At 36.7% G+C, this 19,395-nt stretch overlaps 1 protein-coding gene across 2 annotated transcripts in view; it reads right to left on the bottom strand.

Annotated features, from left to right (window-relative positions):
* LOC306865247 (semaphorin-5A-like) overlaps window positions 1-14,039 on the bottom strand; it is a 136,393-nt gene extending 122,354 nt beyond the window's left edge. The window contains exons 1-2 of one of the 2 annotated variants that reach the window (XM_079409748.1): window positions 13,866-14,034; window positions 13,694-13,718 (exon numbers count right to left, since the gene is read on the bottom strand). The gene's annotated coding sequence lies outside the window, so the exon portion shown is untranslated. Of the gene's footprint in view, window positions 1-13,693 lie in introns of both variants that reach the window. The other variant, XM_079409747.1, reaches the window with a different exon arrangement.
* Window positions 14,040-19,395: the final 5,356 nt, after the last annotated feature.

The following is a 19,395-nucleotide window of genomic DNA, read 5'->3' as shown; positions in this document are numbered from 1 at the left end:
TCTGGCTGTTTCAACTTAATTATGCTGCCTCCATATTCTTTGCTTAAAAGAGAATTCCCAGAACTCAAACATAAATACATCCAACATGGATGAGGCAGGAGCAACTTCATAAAAATTCTTACAACTTATTCAGTACTGAAAAATAATAATAGAAAATAGTTCAGCATAAAAAAGTAAAATACAGCAATAACTACAGTAATAGTGAGTAATGGTGTGAAATATTATTATAATTTTAAATAACCCTTTTTTCATTTTAATGACTTTTAAAATGTAATTTATTATTTCAGCATCATTACTCCAGTCTTCAGTGTCACATGATTCTTCAGAAATCATTCTAATATGCTGATTTAATGCTCAAGAGACATTTTTAATTATTATCAGAAGGCACTATATAAGCGGCAAGCAAGGCAGAGCTTATTTGTGACTATTAATTGAGTCTGGGTCATGTCGTTTGAAGGGCAGCTTTCAGAGATGTCAGGGTTGAGCTCACGGTTTATGCACTGTCAGAAGAGAGCGGATGGATGAAAACTGGATGAAGACCCGTCAACAGGTCAGCAGGTGAAATGGGGGAGTGCGAGAGCGCAGACCTCAGCAGGGTCAATGAGAAACCAGTGATTGTCAAGGAACAAGTGTGTCTTTTTATAACTCTGAATAATTGCGCAAGAGCACCATCATCTCTATCAGTTTAACACCTAACCCAAACCATTTAGCAACCATGATTTGCCGGTGTGTGTGTGGTGGCAGGGAAGGAAGGGTGTGTAGGTGTTTATCTGAAATATACTTTTATAAAACGTTGCTTTATTCATCACACAAAAGATGCTTGTTCTGTACTGGGAGGGAAATTGTGTTCGGCTCTGCAGGGTTCAGAGCTCACCATAATTCATTCAGTCTTATTCAACACTATTCATAGGAAACACGCCTGTTGATATTATATTCACGCAGGCAAAAAGGTTTAATAGCCCACCAGGCAAAATTGGACGTTTTAAGCACAACTGGTGATTTCTGTTATTTTTTTTCTAACTCCGTATTCCTTTCTAAGCACTTTGAGTCTTTTGAAAGGAGTAGAGGGTGGAAATGAAACAAAACAAATGAAAAAAAGGACAGAGGAAGTAACAGTGTGCCGATCGTTTCACAGCAGGAACTCCAGGTCGGCAGGTAAGCTAATTTGCCAGCTAACTAGCACTCCTCCGGTGACATTTATCCAAAGTGAATACAAATGAAAGAGCACCTCTGAACTGTCACCACACTTGACTGTAAGGCGTTCTACAGTTGAACGTGTAAGGTTTTAGCTCTGACTGGACCAAAAAGAGTGAGTTGTCAGAAAAAGTTGAGTCAAGTTGTATTCCTCTAATTCAATACAATTAGTATGTTAGCCTTTTTCATCCATTTGATGCAAGAAACACTGGTTGTTTCTGTAAATATGAACATATGTTTTGACCATAAAATCTGATCTTAGGTAAAAGTAAAACTTTAATAAAGTCTGATCCTTACAAGGATGGATAGAAGGAACAAATGAAGAAAAAAAGGATGGATGGAATAAAAAAAAAGTGAAAGAAAGAAAGAAAGAAAGAAAGAAAGAAAGAAAGAAAGAAAGAAAGAAAGAAAGAAAATAATTGATGAAGGAAGGAAATGAAATTAAAAAAGGATGGATGGATGGAAGGAAGGAATAATGGAATGATGGATGGATGGACGGATGCATGGATGAATGGATGCATGGATGGATGGGTGGACAGATAGATGCATGAATGGAAGGATTGATGGACCGACGGCTGGATGCATGGATGAATGGATGGATGGATGGATGCATGGATGAATGGACGGATGGATGCATGGATGAATGGACGGATGGATGCATGGATGAATGGACGGACGGATGCATGGACGAATGGACGGACGGATGCATGGATGAATGGACGGATGGATGCATGGATGAATGGACGGACGGATGCATGGCTGAATAGATGGATGGATGCATGGCTGAATAGATGGATGGACAGATGGATGGATGGCAGTGGCAGACAGCAAGTGTTGCCTCCTCAAAAAAGGTAAATAAGTGATAAAACAACTGATGTTTTACTGCATTTCTTACTACTGTGCTGATCATGTATAAAAGGTGTATTGTATTATCTGTCAGAGTATCCATTGATATTTTAGTTACATTTGAAAGTAACTAAAACCTCTCCATCTATGTTTTTCCCTCATTTTTATTTATTTATTAATTCTCTCTCCACCTGTTGCTTTTACCACAATCAGGCTTAATGATGCACTAAAGTGGTACTAAAAGCTAATTGGTTTGAAAGGTTACTCTGATAATAATGGTTATTTATGCAGAAGGAGACATTTCATCTCTTCTCTCTTTCGACGACTTCTGACCCATTTTTGCTGGAAACAAATGATGTTGCTCCATTTTCATGTCCAGTATGATTGGTCAATTTAAGCATCAGAGGAGTGTTTAGGCTGTCAGACTCCTCTGGCATTCATGAAGTGATTTCACTCTCTCAGAGTCATACTGTATATAAACCTGTCATAATGAAGGAGTGGAAGATGAAATCCCCTACACATAAGTGAGTAGATGTTGGATGGAATTGAGCTTTCCATTCCTTTACAAACGATTTGAAAGCGACAAATGTCAGGCTGGTGATCAGATAATGCATCCTAATCCTGATGCATCATCACTTGTGAAGACTATTTTACAGTTTTTCTCAATTGCTTTAGCACATTTTTTGAATCCGGCTTAGCGTTATCTAAACTGTAAGTGCAATTGTCACAACTGTTCGCTGGAACATCAGAACTCTATTGCATGTCTGCAAAACGTGGTTACTCACCCAAAACATTTAATTCATTCTTCAAAACCTAGTTATTGTGTCAGTAAATTGGCCAGTGCCATCAAAATAAAAAGTGTTTTTGTCATCATGTGAGCCACATTGGTCAAAATGTTTAGTTGTTTTTTCATCTTGGAAATTTTTGTTATATGAATTGAGTAAAAGCAATTGAGAAAAATGGACGGACGGATAGATAGAAAGAAGGACAGATGGAAGAGAAGACAGAAAGAAGGATGGACGGACGGACGGACAGACAGACGGACAGACGGAAGAGAAGACAGAAAGAAAGAAAGACAGATGGACGGACAGACAGATATATAAAAAAGAAAGATGAATGGACGGACAGACGGACAGACAGACAGACAGACAGACAGATAGACAGATAGACAGATAGATAGATAGATAGATAGATAGATAGATAGATAGATAGATAGATAGATAGATAGATAGATAGATAGATAGATAGATAGAGGGCAAATAAACATGCTTGCTAAAAAATATTGAGTGATTTGTAAACAGCTTTGCTGTTGTCTGGTTTGTGTGATTTCGCTGGGCTCGTCTCAGCAGGCAGGAAGTTGTCATTGTCTGGTAGAGGGGGTTTCACACCCACCCACTTCACGCTGTGAACTGTTTGCCTGTCTCCCACTTCCCTGCTAAACTCATTCTGGGGCCCCTGAATGAGACATATGTCTGGAAAGAAATCACTTGATCACAATTTTACGATTTTAAATATAAACAACACACACCTCTAGTAAAAGCAAATCTCCTATTGATCCCTTCATATAGTCTGCATGAAAAACCATTCATCTGAGAGGAGCCAGTCGACATATTTAAATTGCATCGCTATCCCATCAGTCGCCGGAGAGCCGTGCGCTACATCTTCTCAGGGAGTCGCTCGATGCTTTAAGCAGGACTTAGGAGGTTTTGTATTGATTAGCAAGAGCTCAGTTTCCATAAAATCAAGCTGTTCATTGATACCGCAGGGATTTTCTGCATGCCCACGCATCTACCGTGACCTTGTGGCTTTGATTAATATCTGCACATATTTACAGTACATCAGACAAGAAAAAGATTTAACAGCCTAAACAACAGATTTACAACAGACATTTGGCCTTAAGACACATTTAAACAGCAAAAGACTCCTCAATAGGTGTCAAATTCTTTCTGTTGGATGTTTTATATGAGTTCAAGGAAAGCAGTGATGTTTTTTCTCTCACTTCTGTCACATCCCGTCTGACTTCACTGCATCTCTTGAACCTGCGGATGCCTCACCTGTCAGGGATGATGTCAAGTCCCCTGGCGCTTCCTCAGATTTGGATAGCGCAGATGCACAGCGCAGACACATCACATCACATGTCAAGAAAGAAAAATGCAGACTTTGAGTCATCCTCTCACTTGAAAAGCGCATATAGACGGCGCCCAGGCTTAAAGGTTAGGCCACATATTCTGACATGTTGAGCCATGAGGACGTTTAAGTCTGGCTTATGTCCTCTGCTGACCCCACCCATCCGTCTTCCTGCCATTTCTTGTCCTCTCAATTCTGTGCACATCAATAAAACTGTAGAGCTGTACCTATCTGATACCTGGATCTGTACTGGCAAAGGAAGTGAGCTTTTTAAACAGAGCAGATATCTATTAGTCATGGCATCAGAGTGAAGCTCTAAAACAGCGCTGTTTTTGTTAAAAAAAAATCTATAATATTATATAAAAATGTATAACTGAAGAGCTAAGTTTAAGTACTAAAATAAACTAAAATTTAAATAAAAATAAGGAAACAGCAATAAAAAAATCTAATAATAAAAAAATTACAAAAGCACATAAAATTACAAAAGCTTACATTAAAATTAAAATACAAAAAAAAATAAATACAAAATAATTTAAAATATTAATTAATACTACTATTAATAAAGGTAATTTTAAGGTGTCCTTGTTATATATCTTACATGTGCTTACTATTATAACAACAATAAATTATGCATAATTACATGCAAGTAACTCTGTACCAATCCCTAATCCTAACCCTAACTATATAAGTGTACGTACATGTAGTTAATTAATATTACTCACTACTTTAACGTATAATTACACTGTAACAAGGACACCTTAAAATAAAGTGTAACTTTAATAAATACTATAATAGTATATAAATAATACTAAAATAAAACTCGAAAAAGGTCAAAAGTGGCATTAAATGTTGTTACACTGGTTTATATTTCTTATGAGCAATACATTGTCACAAACAAATGCACAAGTTGCATTTTATAATTACAGATTTGAAATAGGACTGCATTTTTTTCACTAAATGATTCATATTAGTTTTCATTTTTAGATAAAAAAATTAAATAGATTAATAAATATTTAGAATTAATTAATATTTTTGAATTATTGCTAGACTGAGGTAGATTTTTACTGGAAATATTGTTCATTTTGTAGTGGATTGTATAAACTATTTATTTATATATTTTTTCTATTATATGTGACCCTGGACCACAAAATCAGTCTTAAGGGTTAATTTTTTTAAATTGAGATTTATGCATCATCTGAAAGATTATTAAATAAGCTTTCTATTGATGTATGGTTTGTTAGGATATGACAATATTTGTTAGAGATACAACTATTTGAAAATCTGGAATGTGACGGTGCGAAAATAAAATAAAATAACTGAATAAATCACCTTTAAAGTTGCCCAAATGAAGTCCTTAGCAATGCATATTACAAATCAAAAATGAAGTTTTCATATATTTATGGTAGGAAATTTACAAAATATCTTTACTTAATATCCTAATGATTCTTGGCATAAAAGAAAAATGGATAATTTTGACCCATACAATGTATTGTTGGCTATTGCTACAAATATACCCATGCTACTTATGACTCGTTTTTGGTCCAGGGTCTGAATCTTTTTTTAGAATCTTTTAAATGTATAGTAAGAAGTATTCCTGTTTCTTTCAAAAGTGAATGAGAAAGCAATATTGGGAAAGAAAATGTGGCAATGAATTATTGCAAAATGTATAAAATAGATAAAAATCAGGTACAGTGATGCAATAATGTTTTATTGGAGAAAGTTCAAATAAAGCTGGTAATATTTTAGGCTAAGTATATAATCAAGAAACCGTTTATCACAAAACCGAGTCACATGATATCACACATGCAAGTCTGAGCTTGTATGCCAACGCTTCATCAACAGTTTTCACATAACGCTGCCAAACTCTCTATGCAGTAAGCAGAAAACAGAACTGACACAAAATCATAAGTGCCGTGTCTCGCTCTACAGTCCACAGAAACAGTAAGCGAGAGAATCACGTAGTGTTAAAACAAAAGCTGTGGAGCAGAACCACGCAGACCACCTTCCAAGGAGACTCATTAAAGCCTCTTTTTAAACGCAGACCTCCTTCACCCTGAAGCAAACCCCCGGCTACAGGAATCAATCTACACTCTCTCTATCTGCTATGCCACATTTTCAGGACCCCAGACAGAGATGGATGCTGTTCACAGCCTGACACAAGCTTTCAGAGCAGCAGGGGAGGCGGCAGGCTACATCTCTATCTGGAAAAAGCCCTAAATACATATTAAGTGCTTTCTCGCTATCTGCATCACTCTCCCCACATAGTCCATGGCCACAATGCTGTTAGAATCCATCAGACACGCTTGCACTGCATTAGAACAGAGGCTGAAGCTTTTCTATAAACCAGACTATATGGAGAACCCAGAGAAAAATCCTGAAAGTGGATGATTTGAGTAGAGGGAAAGTATTCTTTTATGTAATTTTATGCCATTGTTGTGTGTATACATGTATATATTATATAACAATTTGAAATATATAGGCCTATGTTTTTTTTTCTTTGAATGGCCTGTACCATTATAAATGGTAAAAGATGTAAATGTATGTATTCCATCAGAAAGAAAGAGAAAAAAACCACTGCAAAATATTTTTAATTGTAAAATATTTTATAATATTACTGTATTTTTCCTAATTTTTGATCAAATGAACATAAGGTACTCCCTTAAAAATCGTTAAAAATCGGAATTATTCCACATTAAATGTGTAATACTTATGTAAATATGATATTTCAATTTTTTTTTTAATTAACTTTACAGACATTTCTAAAATTCTATTTTCACTTTGTCATTATGAGGTACGAAGTGTAGAATAATGAAAATAAAAAGAATATAAACAATTGTAGTATCAGGCTGCAACATAACAAAATTGAAAAAAAGTGAAGGGATCTGAATACTCTCTGAATGCATATATACACTCACCTAAAGGATTATTAGGAACACCATACTAATACTGTGTTTGACCCCCTTTCGCCTTCAGAACTGCCTTAATTCTACGTGGCATTGATTCAACAAGGTGCTGAATGCATTCTTTAGAAATGTTGGCCCATATTGATAGGATAGCATCTTGCAGTTGATGGAGATTTGTGGGATGCACATCCAGGGCACGAAGCTCCCGTTCCACCACATCCCAAAGATGCTCTATTGGGTTGAGATCTGGTGACTGTGGGGGCCATTTTAGTACAGTGAACTCATTGTCATGTTCAAGAAACCAATTTGAAATGATTCGAGCTTTGTGACATGGTGCATTATCCTGCTGGAAGTAGCCATCAGAGGATGGGTACATGGTGGTCATAAAGGGATGGACATGGTCAGAAACAATGCTCAGGTAGGCCGTGGCATTTAAACGATGCCCAATTGGCACTAAGGGGCCTAAAGTGTGCCAAGAAAACATCCCCCACACCATTACACCACCACCACCAGCCTGCACAGTGGTAACAAGGCATGATGGATCCATGTTCTCATTCTGTTTACGCCAAATTCTGACTCTACCATCTGAATGTCTCAACAGAAATCGAGACTCATCAGACCAGGCAACATTTTTCCAGTCTTCAACCGTTCAATTTTGGTGAGCTCGTGCAAATTGTAGCCTCTTTTTCCTATTTGTAGTGGAGATGAGTGGTACCCGGTGGGGTCTTCTGCTGTTGTAGCCCATCCGCCTCAAGGTTGTGTGTGTTGTGGCTTCACAAATGCTTTGCTGCATACCTCGGTTGTAACGAGTGGTTATTTCAGTCAAAGTTGCTCTTCTATCAGCTTGAATCAGTCGGCCCATTCTCCTTTGACCTCTAGCATCAACAAGGCATTTTCGCCCACAGAACTGCTGCATACTGGATGTTTTTCCCTTTTCACACCATTCTTTGTAAACCCTAGAAATGGTTGTGCGTGAAAATCCCAGTAACTGAGCAGATTGTGAAATACTCAGTCCGGCCCGTCTGGCACCAACAACCATGCCACGCTCAAAATTGCTTAAATCACCTTTCTTTCCCATTCTGACATTCAGTTTGGAGTTCAGGAGATTGGCTTGACCAGGACCACACCCCTAAATGCATTGAAGCAACTGCCATGTGATTGGTTGATTAGATAATTGCATTAATGAGAAATTGAACAGGTGTTCCTAATAATCCTTTAGGTGAGTGATATCAGTCAATCACCATTTATTTCTCATAAGTATCATTAAAACTGCAGCAATTAACACCTATCATTTAATTTTTATCTTTGCTGCCATTAGCTATTAAAAAGTGAATGTAAAGACTAGTGTTTTTTTTTAGAAAAGACGAACATGATATGAGCATCAATCTAGTTCAGTGGCTATTAATTTCTGCTCCATTAAATTTATTATGCCATAACTCAATAGACCACATACACACAAATTCATACATCAAGAACAAGGTCCTAACAGTGACCATACAACTTCAACTGCTCCACATAAAACAACCACAAAAATAAATCCATACATTTTTTTAAACAAATGTCAACCATCTTCAGTAACGTGTCAGTGATTTGATTAAAGGTCTTCAGGAATCTTTGATGTCGCCATAAACGCTCTAATAAACATACGCAGAATCACTCAAACAGCCCTTTCACTTATACTATAATGTCATTCACCCGCATAAAAATTACGAGCCTGTTAAACCGGGCCTAGAAAGCATGGAAAATCATTTTCAGAAGACTGACAACTCATGATTCAGTCCGAAGAAGAACCGCCAGTGGAATGGCATCGCATTAATAAACTACATTAAGCCAAGGGGGGGGGGCTCCTGATCTAGCTCTCATCCTTTATTCTCAAAGAACATAAGGTCCAGTGTTTCAAACATAAACAGGATGCTCTCTAAGCCTTCCCTAAAAAATAAAATCTGAGGTCTGATGGGATTATAAACTGGACATCTATTAGTGCTGCTGAAGCGCTGTCCTTATTTAAATGTGCAAAAAAGAAACAAGTCTTTCATACGAGCACCGAGCGGAAACACAGAGACCAAGGGGATTTGTCAACGTGAAGTTTTACAATCAGTGAGTCAGGGCTAAATATAAGGATTGTGGATGAAAATGACAGCGAAAGAAGGGTAATGAGGTTTTGTGGTTTTAGGACTAAGTAAACATATCAGACAGTGTGGAGAGGTGGTGCTAATCTGCACTGACATGTGGACATATCTGTTACAATTGAAGCGGAGAGCATTAAAGAGCTCTCTCTCTCTCTCTCTCGCTCAAACCTGATTTCTTTCTTTGTAAAACTAAAAAAAAAATCATCCTGAAAGCATTGGCTTCCACCTGCAGAACAGAGGCAGTTCAAAGCAGTCCCTATTACTCTAGTCCTGCTCCAATCTGGCAACGCTGCAGATCGAATGAACTATTCCAGCATGATAAAAGAGTCTCTTCTTTGGACTGTACGCTCACAAAAAACTTGATACAGCACAAATTTCTCATTTCAGACTTGTAGGCTTCTATACATGAACAATAATATGAACAACCTTGACGTGAACTAAAAAAATGCAGCTAATTTTAAATACTTGTGCTGTTCACATCTTGTCCTTAATTGCCCAATTCTAAATAAGAATTAAAAAAATTATGAATAATGAATTCTCTCTACAGCCTAGAGGGGACAGCAAATTATGTTTATGGAAACTAACAAACAGCCATTACAATAATCATGAACATCAAGAGCAAGAATATGAATAAGAGTCAAAATACAATCAGTGATAATTACAAAGTGTTGCAACCACATCAGATCTGTCCTGACATAATAGCTCATGTTTTCGTACAACATAGTCATCTAATCTTCTTTGGAAACTATGGCAACGTCAATAAACTTTCACAGGTGACAATTACGCCTCATGTTACACTCGCTCCTCTATTGTTGTCTGATTTGCCATAAAGGTTGTGTCGCACGTATCCACAGCAACCCTTTAGCGTCTAACCGACTGAATAAGTTAGCGTATCATTAGCCCTGACCTGTCTGCTCCTCAGACCAGCTGTTTTCTCAAGCCTGACTTACTCTACAAGGGTAATAAAGTGGCAGCCATTGTTGCATTCTCCTCGTAAGACTGCCAAGACTGTTCTGTTCAGTACAGGAGCACCACCCCTGAATGGAGATGTGGCGAGCTGAAACTAAATATAGACGAGGGACAAAACCGCTGGTAAACAATGGAAAAAACACAATTCACTTCATTGGCAGCTAAGTGTGTGAGAGACTATGATGAATGGAATTATCACATTTAAAAGGGTAGTTCACAGCTAAATGTATATTCTGTGAAGATTTATTCACCATTGCGTTGTTCAAAACCTATATGTGAAAAGTTTTTAAAGTTTTTTTTCATATAATGAAAGTTAATGAGGTCCAAACACACACACACACACTGTGAAACTGTGATACACTACCATTTAAAAGTTTGAGGTAAGATTAAAAGGAAAACACACACACAAGAAAGAAAGAAAAATAAATTAATACTGTTATTCTGCAAGGACGAATCACAGGAATAAATTACATTTTAAAATATCTTAAAATAGAACGGTTAGAATAGTTATTTTAAATTGTAATAATACTTCACAATATTGCTGTTTTTACTGTATTTTTGATACATTAAATGCATAAACGTTTTTAGATATTCTTTTTCCACAGAAAAATGAAAGTTATGCTGGACTGGAAATGACATGAGAGTACATAAAGAATTGTACAATTTTGTATGAACTGTGTCTTTAAAAGGGACACAAATTAAGATATTGTTGATGAAATCCGAGAGTTTTCTGACCCTGCATTGATAGCAACACAACTGGCACATTCAAGGCCCAGAAAGGTAGTAAGGACATAGTTAAAATAGTCCATTTGACACCAGTGGTTCAACCGTAATTTTATGAAGCTACGAAAATATTTTTTGTGCGCAAAGAAAATAAAAATAAGGACTTTATTCAACAATTTCTTCTCTTCTATGTCAGTCTTCAATGTGTGTTCACAAGAGATTTTTGCTTTCTTTGCGCACAAAATGTATTCTCGTAGCTTCATACAATTACGGTTGAACCACAGACTATTTTAACAATGTCTTTACTACCTTTCTGGGCCTTGAACATGGTAGTTGCGTTGCTGTCTATATGGAGGGTCAGAAAGCTCTTGGATTTCATCAAAAATATCTTAATTTGTGTTCCAAAGATGAACGAAGGTCTTAAGGGTTTGGAATGACATGAGGGTGAGTAATTAATGATGGAAATTTCATTTTTGGATGAACTATCCCTATAAGATCTTTTGGTATTTTGTCTGATTATGTAAAACGAACATGGGAAGTGGAACAACAGGCTCTCTGGGTTGTCAAGCTGTGCAGGTGCAATTTACAGCATGTCACAATAGCTGGTGACATCTTTGTAACACATGTAGGCCAGTGGCGGACTAATAACTTGGGTTACAAATAAGAAAAAAAGCCAGTCTTCATATTACTAAAGCATCCACGTTCTAAAATAAAAGCACTTTCAATGTAGAAGTGCAAGAAACAATGGCTGATATATAGTTGATAACTATAAACTTGATCTCATGTTAACCAAATTGTTGCTTTAGGACAATAACAGTATTAAAGAGTTTAGAGTTTAGGTTAAATCAATGACCCGGAGGGGTTTTTTTTCAGTTTAGGACTGTCTTTACATGTCCACTGAGATTCAATGTTGAATCCGCACTGTAATTCGAACTGCTTTCATTGCCCAGAGGTATCTCATCATATTTTTTCAGAATTCAGCACTTTTTTTTTGCTTTACATTCCCGAGCTGCTTTGTCCTATGGGACCTTAACGACTGTGCCTTTGCAGGCGAATGAACTCAAAGGACTTGCACTGCTATGATCTAAAAGTAATTTAACCATCTGGACCAGGGTCACGTTTTTCCAGAAACTTGCTGGTGGTGATACACTATACACATGCACTATATAGAGCTTAGGCTTAAAAAAGTATCCTATGCTAAAGAGCAACTACTTTTAAGCAAGTAAAGAAACACTGAAGAGAACTTGGCCATCTTCCAGGTCTTGAATGTCATCATATATTCAGCATGGGTAAAATACATAAGGGTACAGTCTGGAGAGATCAATGGAGCAGGAAAGCTACATGAACCGCTGATTTCAGGAATGCCAAACGTGTTCGGAATCATTAAGCAAATACATTTGCTCTCCAAATTACTTGGTGGTCATTTTCATTTTCAGATAAATTTCATACAGTGAGGGATTAAAAAAAGATTGCATTTGACAATTGCTGCACGGTTGAGTGTACAAGTTTGAATGTCCAAAGTTGATGCTATTATGCCTAATGACCTGACACATTCTCTATTAGATTAAACTAAATATATGTTTGATCATAACAGAAAGTGTGACGACACAGTTTGGACACACTGCAAAGATCACAATGCAGGAAAATCAAATACAGATCAAATACAGGCTTATATATGACCACTGAACTAATGAGCTTGATCAGCCATGGTTGAAAGTGGCTGTTAACATAGAGTGGGACATCATGTAAAGTGGAACAAATACATTTCATGACTGATTGTGCTTTAAATAATAGGAGACAATCAAATGTATCAGTCATTAATAATTGCCGGTCTTTAATAAAAACCCACGAGAGTCTTTGTCACTCTGAAAATGTCTTCATTTGTCTTACATCAACATAGTGATGAAGCTTAAACATATAATCAATCCAAATGAAAACAGAAAATTCAATAGTAAATGAGAATACTTTGAATACTTGTGTTGTATACTTTGACATTAAAGCATATTGAATTATACAAATAAAGATGCTGTGTTATAATAGCTGTGTTATAATAGCCTACAGCAAATATGAGTTACCATTGACAGCTAGCATGCTGGTCATTTACATATTTTCATATTAAGTGAAAATAAGTTTATTCAGTTTAATAGTTCAATAAATTTGTTGTATAAAAGCTCGGTTGGAGATAATAAATTGCATAAATAAAATGCCCGAAATAAAGTTAATGATTTACAAATTAGAAAGACGATTTACAGTAATTAAGCCGCAATAAAAAGTTGAAATATATTTTGATCCATTCTTTAAAACTAGAATGGTTGTTTTGGATTTTAGAAAGAAAATACAGAATCTAACTGAAAAAACCCCGCCAATATCAAAGAATAAACAATGTAGAATTAAATGAAAGCAATCAAAGCGTACAGATACTGAATTAAGACGTGAAACTGTTTTATTGCTGTCAAAAGCTGTATCTCCTCCATACTGTAAATTACTCTGAGGCAGCACCACCACGCGGCAAATATGATTTCATCAGCAAAAGTTCCACAAAACAGACATGAAAGCACATATGCGTTGTGGTAAAAATGATTTCGACAATGCTTTCCTCATTAATGAGAAAAATGATATGAGAGAGAAAAAATAAACAGGCTAAATAAAACACAGAGTCAGAATGTTTAACAGTTTTAGTAACTGCATGCGAAATATTATGTGTTGAGCAGACATAATTCTTAGGAAACATAGCCTACACTTGTTCTTACCGTAGGCTATTTGCATTTACCAAATATAACCAAATCATAACGAGTCACTTACCAAATAAAGTGCCACAATATTCCTCCTGATCATGTAGGGGAGAGAAGAAGCAAAGAGTCAGTGAGTTCTGTGAAATATATGAGGTGTAGTAATCCCAATATCTCTACAGTCCGCAACGGGGGAATAGTCCATAAGAGAGCAGCTTTCTATATGAACTCAACCTGTAACGTACGCAAATAAGACCCAACGACTTCCACTACTTTCCCAGACGATAGTGAGAGCGCAGCGGCCGAAGACGTGCAGCAGTGCCGCGGAGTCCAACTCGCTGGGCAGTTTATGTGAAGCGCTCCGGTCAGAGAGCGACAGAATGAGACGCGCTGCCAGCGAGCGCCCCCGTGTCTACAGTGAGAGACGCGACGCAACAAGACCAGAGCGTCCCATTGAACCAACGAGCCTGTCTGCACTGCGCGCGTGGACAGCTTCATTGATGATGATAAGGGTGCTCTAGTTTGTACAACACACAGCTGGAGGACATCATTTGAATTTACAATGCGTAAAGTGGGAGCCCTTAACTACGTGTGGTTGTTGTTTTTTTATCACCTTGAAAAGTTTAGCAGTCGTTTTGGACTGGTTCTTATTACAGTAGCGTATGACACCACCAGAGGTCACAATTTACATTAGTGCTTATAGTGTATCACCGATTTTTATTTATTTATTTATATGATAAAGACCGGTTGACTGCAGGCTACAGTATCAAGCTTACTGCATGTAGCCTAAATAATTAGACATATGTCAATATGAAATAAAAAAATATTGAAAAAGGGAAATAATTAAAATGCTTTGCCTTTAAATGATTAAGCCATTATTAGGAAATAGACCGCTGATTGACAATTTACTATTCAGAATTAAAGGGGACAGTTCACCCAAAAATTCTGTCATTATTCACTAAGTCTCAAGTGGTTACAAACCTGTATGAGTTTCTTTCGTCTGTTGAACACAAAAGATGACATTTAAAGAATGCTGATAACCAAACAGTTGACGGTAGGTATTGACTTCCATAGTATTATTATTATTATTATTTCATACTAGAAGTCAATGGCTACTTCAGCTATTTGTTAACAACATTCTTCAAAATCAAAATTCAAATTATTTTGTGCTCATCAAGAAATAGGGATGCTATTCCATTGAATCATTAAATAATTGTATAAATGCTTTAAATGCTTGAGCATTTTAATGTTGAGTCGATTCTGGTTGGCTGTCTGATTGACTGGCGATTCTGAATGTGTTTATTGTTTATCTGCTGGGAAAAAAAATCGTTCTGATTACAACAACAACAACAACTCCAACCCTGAAAAAAACCTCACCTGCCTGTAAATCTGAAGACCTTGATCAGCTTGTTCAGGTGTGTTTGATTAGGGTTGGAGCTAAACTCTACAGGACAGCGGCACTCCAGGACCGACGTTGCCTACCCCTGTCATAGAATAATTAAACTTTGTTGTTAGTTGTGAACAGCTCATATTTTATATGAAACATTATCAATATTTTGAATAGTTTAAGACAGGAAAAATCTTGCATTAGTGCAATAGAATACAAATTAGATCTTTATTTTTAACACTCTGAAAGCATCATTTCACACTTGCAGTTTAGTCTACAATGCATGTTATATTAATATACCACATTTAAATATTCCAATAAACTTCAACACAGTGAAAAAAAGGAAATCTAGAGTTATTTACAGCTTTACAGAGTAAAGGACTTGCTATGGTGAAATGCTGCTTTGGGAGGAGGCCTGTTTTTCAGCATCAGAAATTATAATGACTTGGATATAATGCCCTACTTGTAATAGAGAGTTGCTATGCAGCCAGGCAAGGGGGAGAGAGAGAGAGAGAAAAAAGAAAGAACGAACGAACGGATGGTCCAATATTATATGCAATTGCCTACATGAAAGCAGAGTATTAAATTCCATGAATGACATACTGTGTCTGTGACTCAACTCAAACACCACAGAAAAGTTCAAAATGAGTGGCAATAAAGCATTTACATTTGGATAATGCACAGTGTTCTTGGAACACAAGGAGATTAAAGTCGTTATCAAGTTTAAATGTGGACTAAAACTTTAATCCTGCAACAATCTTATTTGCTGTGTTCATTAGCCAGAAAACATTGCCAAAAAGCAATCAAATATTTGCCAGCCCGAAGGCAAGCGAGATGATCTGCTATTATTACGTCCATAAAAAGGATATAGAAGCTTCTAAGGACTCACAAATCAAAGAGCATCCTGTATCGCTTGACAACTGTGTTTAACAATACATAATTCCAGACTCCTGATGAAAGCATTGAAGACAGTCTAATGACTAAGTTGCCAGGCAACCGTCTGCTAAAGTTAAGACCCCTTCACCTGGTTCTTATGTAGGGTTTTGAACATGTTTTGGCAGGGTGGGGAGATTATTGACTACACCGAAAAAAAAAATGGTGTAGAAACTCTTTTCACACAGAAGTCGTTAAATTAACTATGGAAGTCTGTTTCTGGCACAGGATAAAAAAAAAAATAAAAAAAAAGTAATTGTGTTTTTATTTCACACTTCTGACTTTTCACAATTCTGAGTTTATATTTTTGACTTCTTTTCTCTGAATTTTGAAAAAAAGGTTATTGCAACTTAACACAATTTATACTTTTTCTTGCAATTATGACTTTATATCTTACAATGACTTCTTAATTTTCTTCTTGCAATTTGCAGTTTTTAAATCACATAATTCAGACATTTTTCTTGCAATTCTATCATTTTCCCTCACAATTCTGAGGGGGGAAAAACTGCAAAATTTTCTCGTAATTCAGACTCTCTCACATTTCTAATAAATTCTAATAAAAACTTCTAATAAATTCTCAAATGCGAGAAATATAGTCAGAATTGTGAGATAAAAGTCACAGTTACATTTTTATGTTGTATTCCATAGCTGAAACAAAGGCAGAATTTGTGAGATTTGTTAAATTCAGAATTGTGTGAAAAAAGCTAGAATTGTGAGAAGTCACAAGTACCCTTTTTATGTTTTTATTTTAATGGAGACACGCTTTCATAATCAAGACATTGAATTAAATGTAAAATTTGCAAGTGGAAAAGTAGTATTTTCTTGTAAAACATTCTGCAAACTTTGTTTTATTTACAACTTCATTAAGAAATTATGTGTAACTGTATTCGTCTGGACATGCAGCAAAAAGCCTCATTGCTCAAACCGGTCACCATTTTTGCAACAGGACCATGTCTCACCAGCCTTGTGCTACACAACCTCCATCTATCACCAAACAACCGTTTGCCAAGTTTGGCCCCCACTGGGAGCATTAAAACAAAAGGGAAGCATGGAGCTAAACAACTACCTCAGCAGTGATTCCATCATAACTGACAGGGGTCCCTGGGGCCACTCAGGGTACCATGAAGGAGGATGTCAAGCTGCCCAACTAAGTCCATCAGACATCATTCACCTCTGCGTACCTATGCGCAGCTCGCTGGGGCGTAGTAAATAGTCCTCGGTCAGGTGATTTCCCCGGCCTTTCTCTTGCTCGGCAGGCTGGAAGCAAGCCGGCTGTATTGGAACTATTGACCCCCGTATGAAGAAGGAAGTTCCTAGCTGGAGTGGGTTTTGTAGCGTGACGCTCAGAGAATAAAAATGGATGAAGAGATGTAATGAAATGTACTGTTTCTCTCTTTTTCCTCTCGCTATCTATGTCAATCCAGTTTTTTTTTTTTTTTTAAGTTTAGCCAGTTGCAGAGTGTATTTGTCACTGTCCAGCCTGTTTCAGACATGATGGATAGGATTAGAACATTTTCTTATTTTAAGAGTATGACTGGGAAGTTAATAATCTGAGCGATACGGAGTCGAGTTCACCTTCAGCTTTAAAACCAATTTAGGTGCACAAAATGAATATGAGCTTTTAAAGTGGCTATGCAAGTATTAAAAATCAGTTCATACGGAAATAAAGCAGAGGCTCGAATTTCAGAGGATATTAACAATGATTAAATTACTTTATTTTAGCTCAACGTGAGGCCCAAATGCTCAATGGGTTCCATAAAGGAACACTGCAGGGGATAGAACTAATATATAACATTAAGTGAATTTTTACTCTCATCAGATGATTTTTTTTTCCTCATGTGGAGACAGAGGAGATGTAGAGAGCTCATGTTTCAAGGGAACTTTCCTTCCCTCCATAACACACTGAGGCCTTTCAGTGAAGGTTAAAATGCCACAGCCCACACAGTCACAACCTTCTCACCTCAACTAAACACAAATAGACCAAAGGCTAAAGCTTACCATTAAAAGAATTACAGGTCATCCTCCTGTGCACTAAGCAATTTAAGATAATGACAATTCAGATTTGTATATTCAGTATGGACATTTCCACAAAAAGGGAATAAAAAACCCCAACAAAAAACAACCTTTTTTAACAAATGATCAGTAAAAATAAGTGCTTAAATTTTAAAATTTTGATTTTCAATGTCAGAAGTTCAAAAGAGCTGTATTTGTAATTTTTGACATTTACTCTCAAAAAACGCTTTTTTTTCAACATCGCGTCATATTACGTCACATAAGGGAGTTGTGCCGCACTCTGCTTTGAGCGCGCGCGAGTCAGTGTGTTTTCGGTAGTTATTTTTATTTCAATTTATCATTGTCATGGTAAATTATTATGTATGTGGAGGTTGCACAAGCTCCAGCCTGTCAGGACATCGAGTCCATAGGTTTCCTAACAAGAAATAGTGTACCTTCCTGGCCTCGGTGCGTTACTGCAGCTAAAGAGACTGGACTTCACTAATGCATCTGCTTCAAACACCGCGGTGGTGTGTAACTTAACGATCACTTTACACCAGAGGAGTATCATCCAGGCGACATGAGTTTCACATGAGATGCTGAAGCAAGAACTTAGTGAGACTCGGTGCACACAGCACCTTCACCGGGTCCCGCACATGCAGTGTTGCCAGATCGGGTTGACGATTTCCAGCCCAAAAGCTCACCAAAACCCGCCCACTTCAACAAAAACCAGCCCAAAATTTTAACTGCCAAAATAATGTGATAGAATTTTATCTTATGTTTAAATTTTACGTCAATAAAGGTTGATAAGGACCATTTTTATCTCCTTAAAATAAAATAATGACAAAATAAAATAAAGATAGGTTAAATCAATTTCACAGGAATATGGATCAAAACAGGGCAAATGTGTTAAAGGGAGACAGAAAATTAAAATGTCCAAAACTCTTTTCAAAGTGGCAATCAAGAAATTAACCGATGACTTTAACCCTCGGAAAAACACATGGATTATTTTCAATGTCCACAGTAGGAATAATCTTTTTTTTTTTGAGCAAAAGGTGCACAATAAAGTGATCAGAACGCAATAAATTAGCTGGCATTTACTCTCGTTCATGCACACACCCATGACAGCCAAAATGTGTTATTCATTGATACATATACTGTATGATAATCTGACAGCAAAAATAAATAATGACAATCAACAACAATAATGTGCTTACCTTTGTCTTGTGCTTTAACTACAGCACGCATTTCACGAAGTAGGCCTACACATTTTAGAACATAATGCAGAACTTTGCACAGTCCAAACTGTTCAAGTCCAGCAGCTGTTAATACCAGAGTAGAGTCTGGACGGTTTAAAAGATGTTCTGAAGCAGAACAGCATCGTATAGTCCCATATTCAGTTTAGATTTTTATTAAATCATTCAACTGTTCTCTTATTTCAGTTACAATTACATTTAGAAGTT

Source organism: Barbus barbus (assembly GCF_936440315.1).
Source record: "Barbus barbus genome assembly, chromosome: 46".
NCBI lineage: Eukaryota > Metazoa > Chordata > Actinopteri > Cypriniformes > Cyprinidae > Barbus > Barbus barbus.
Note: the sequence above shows the minus strand (reverse complement) of the source record. Positions and strands in the feature narration are given on the sequence as shown.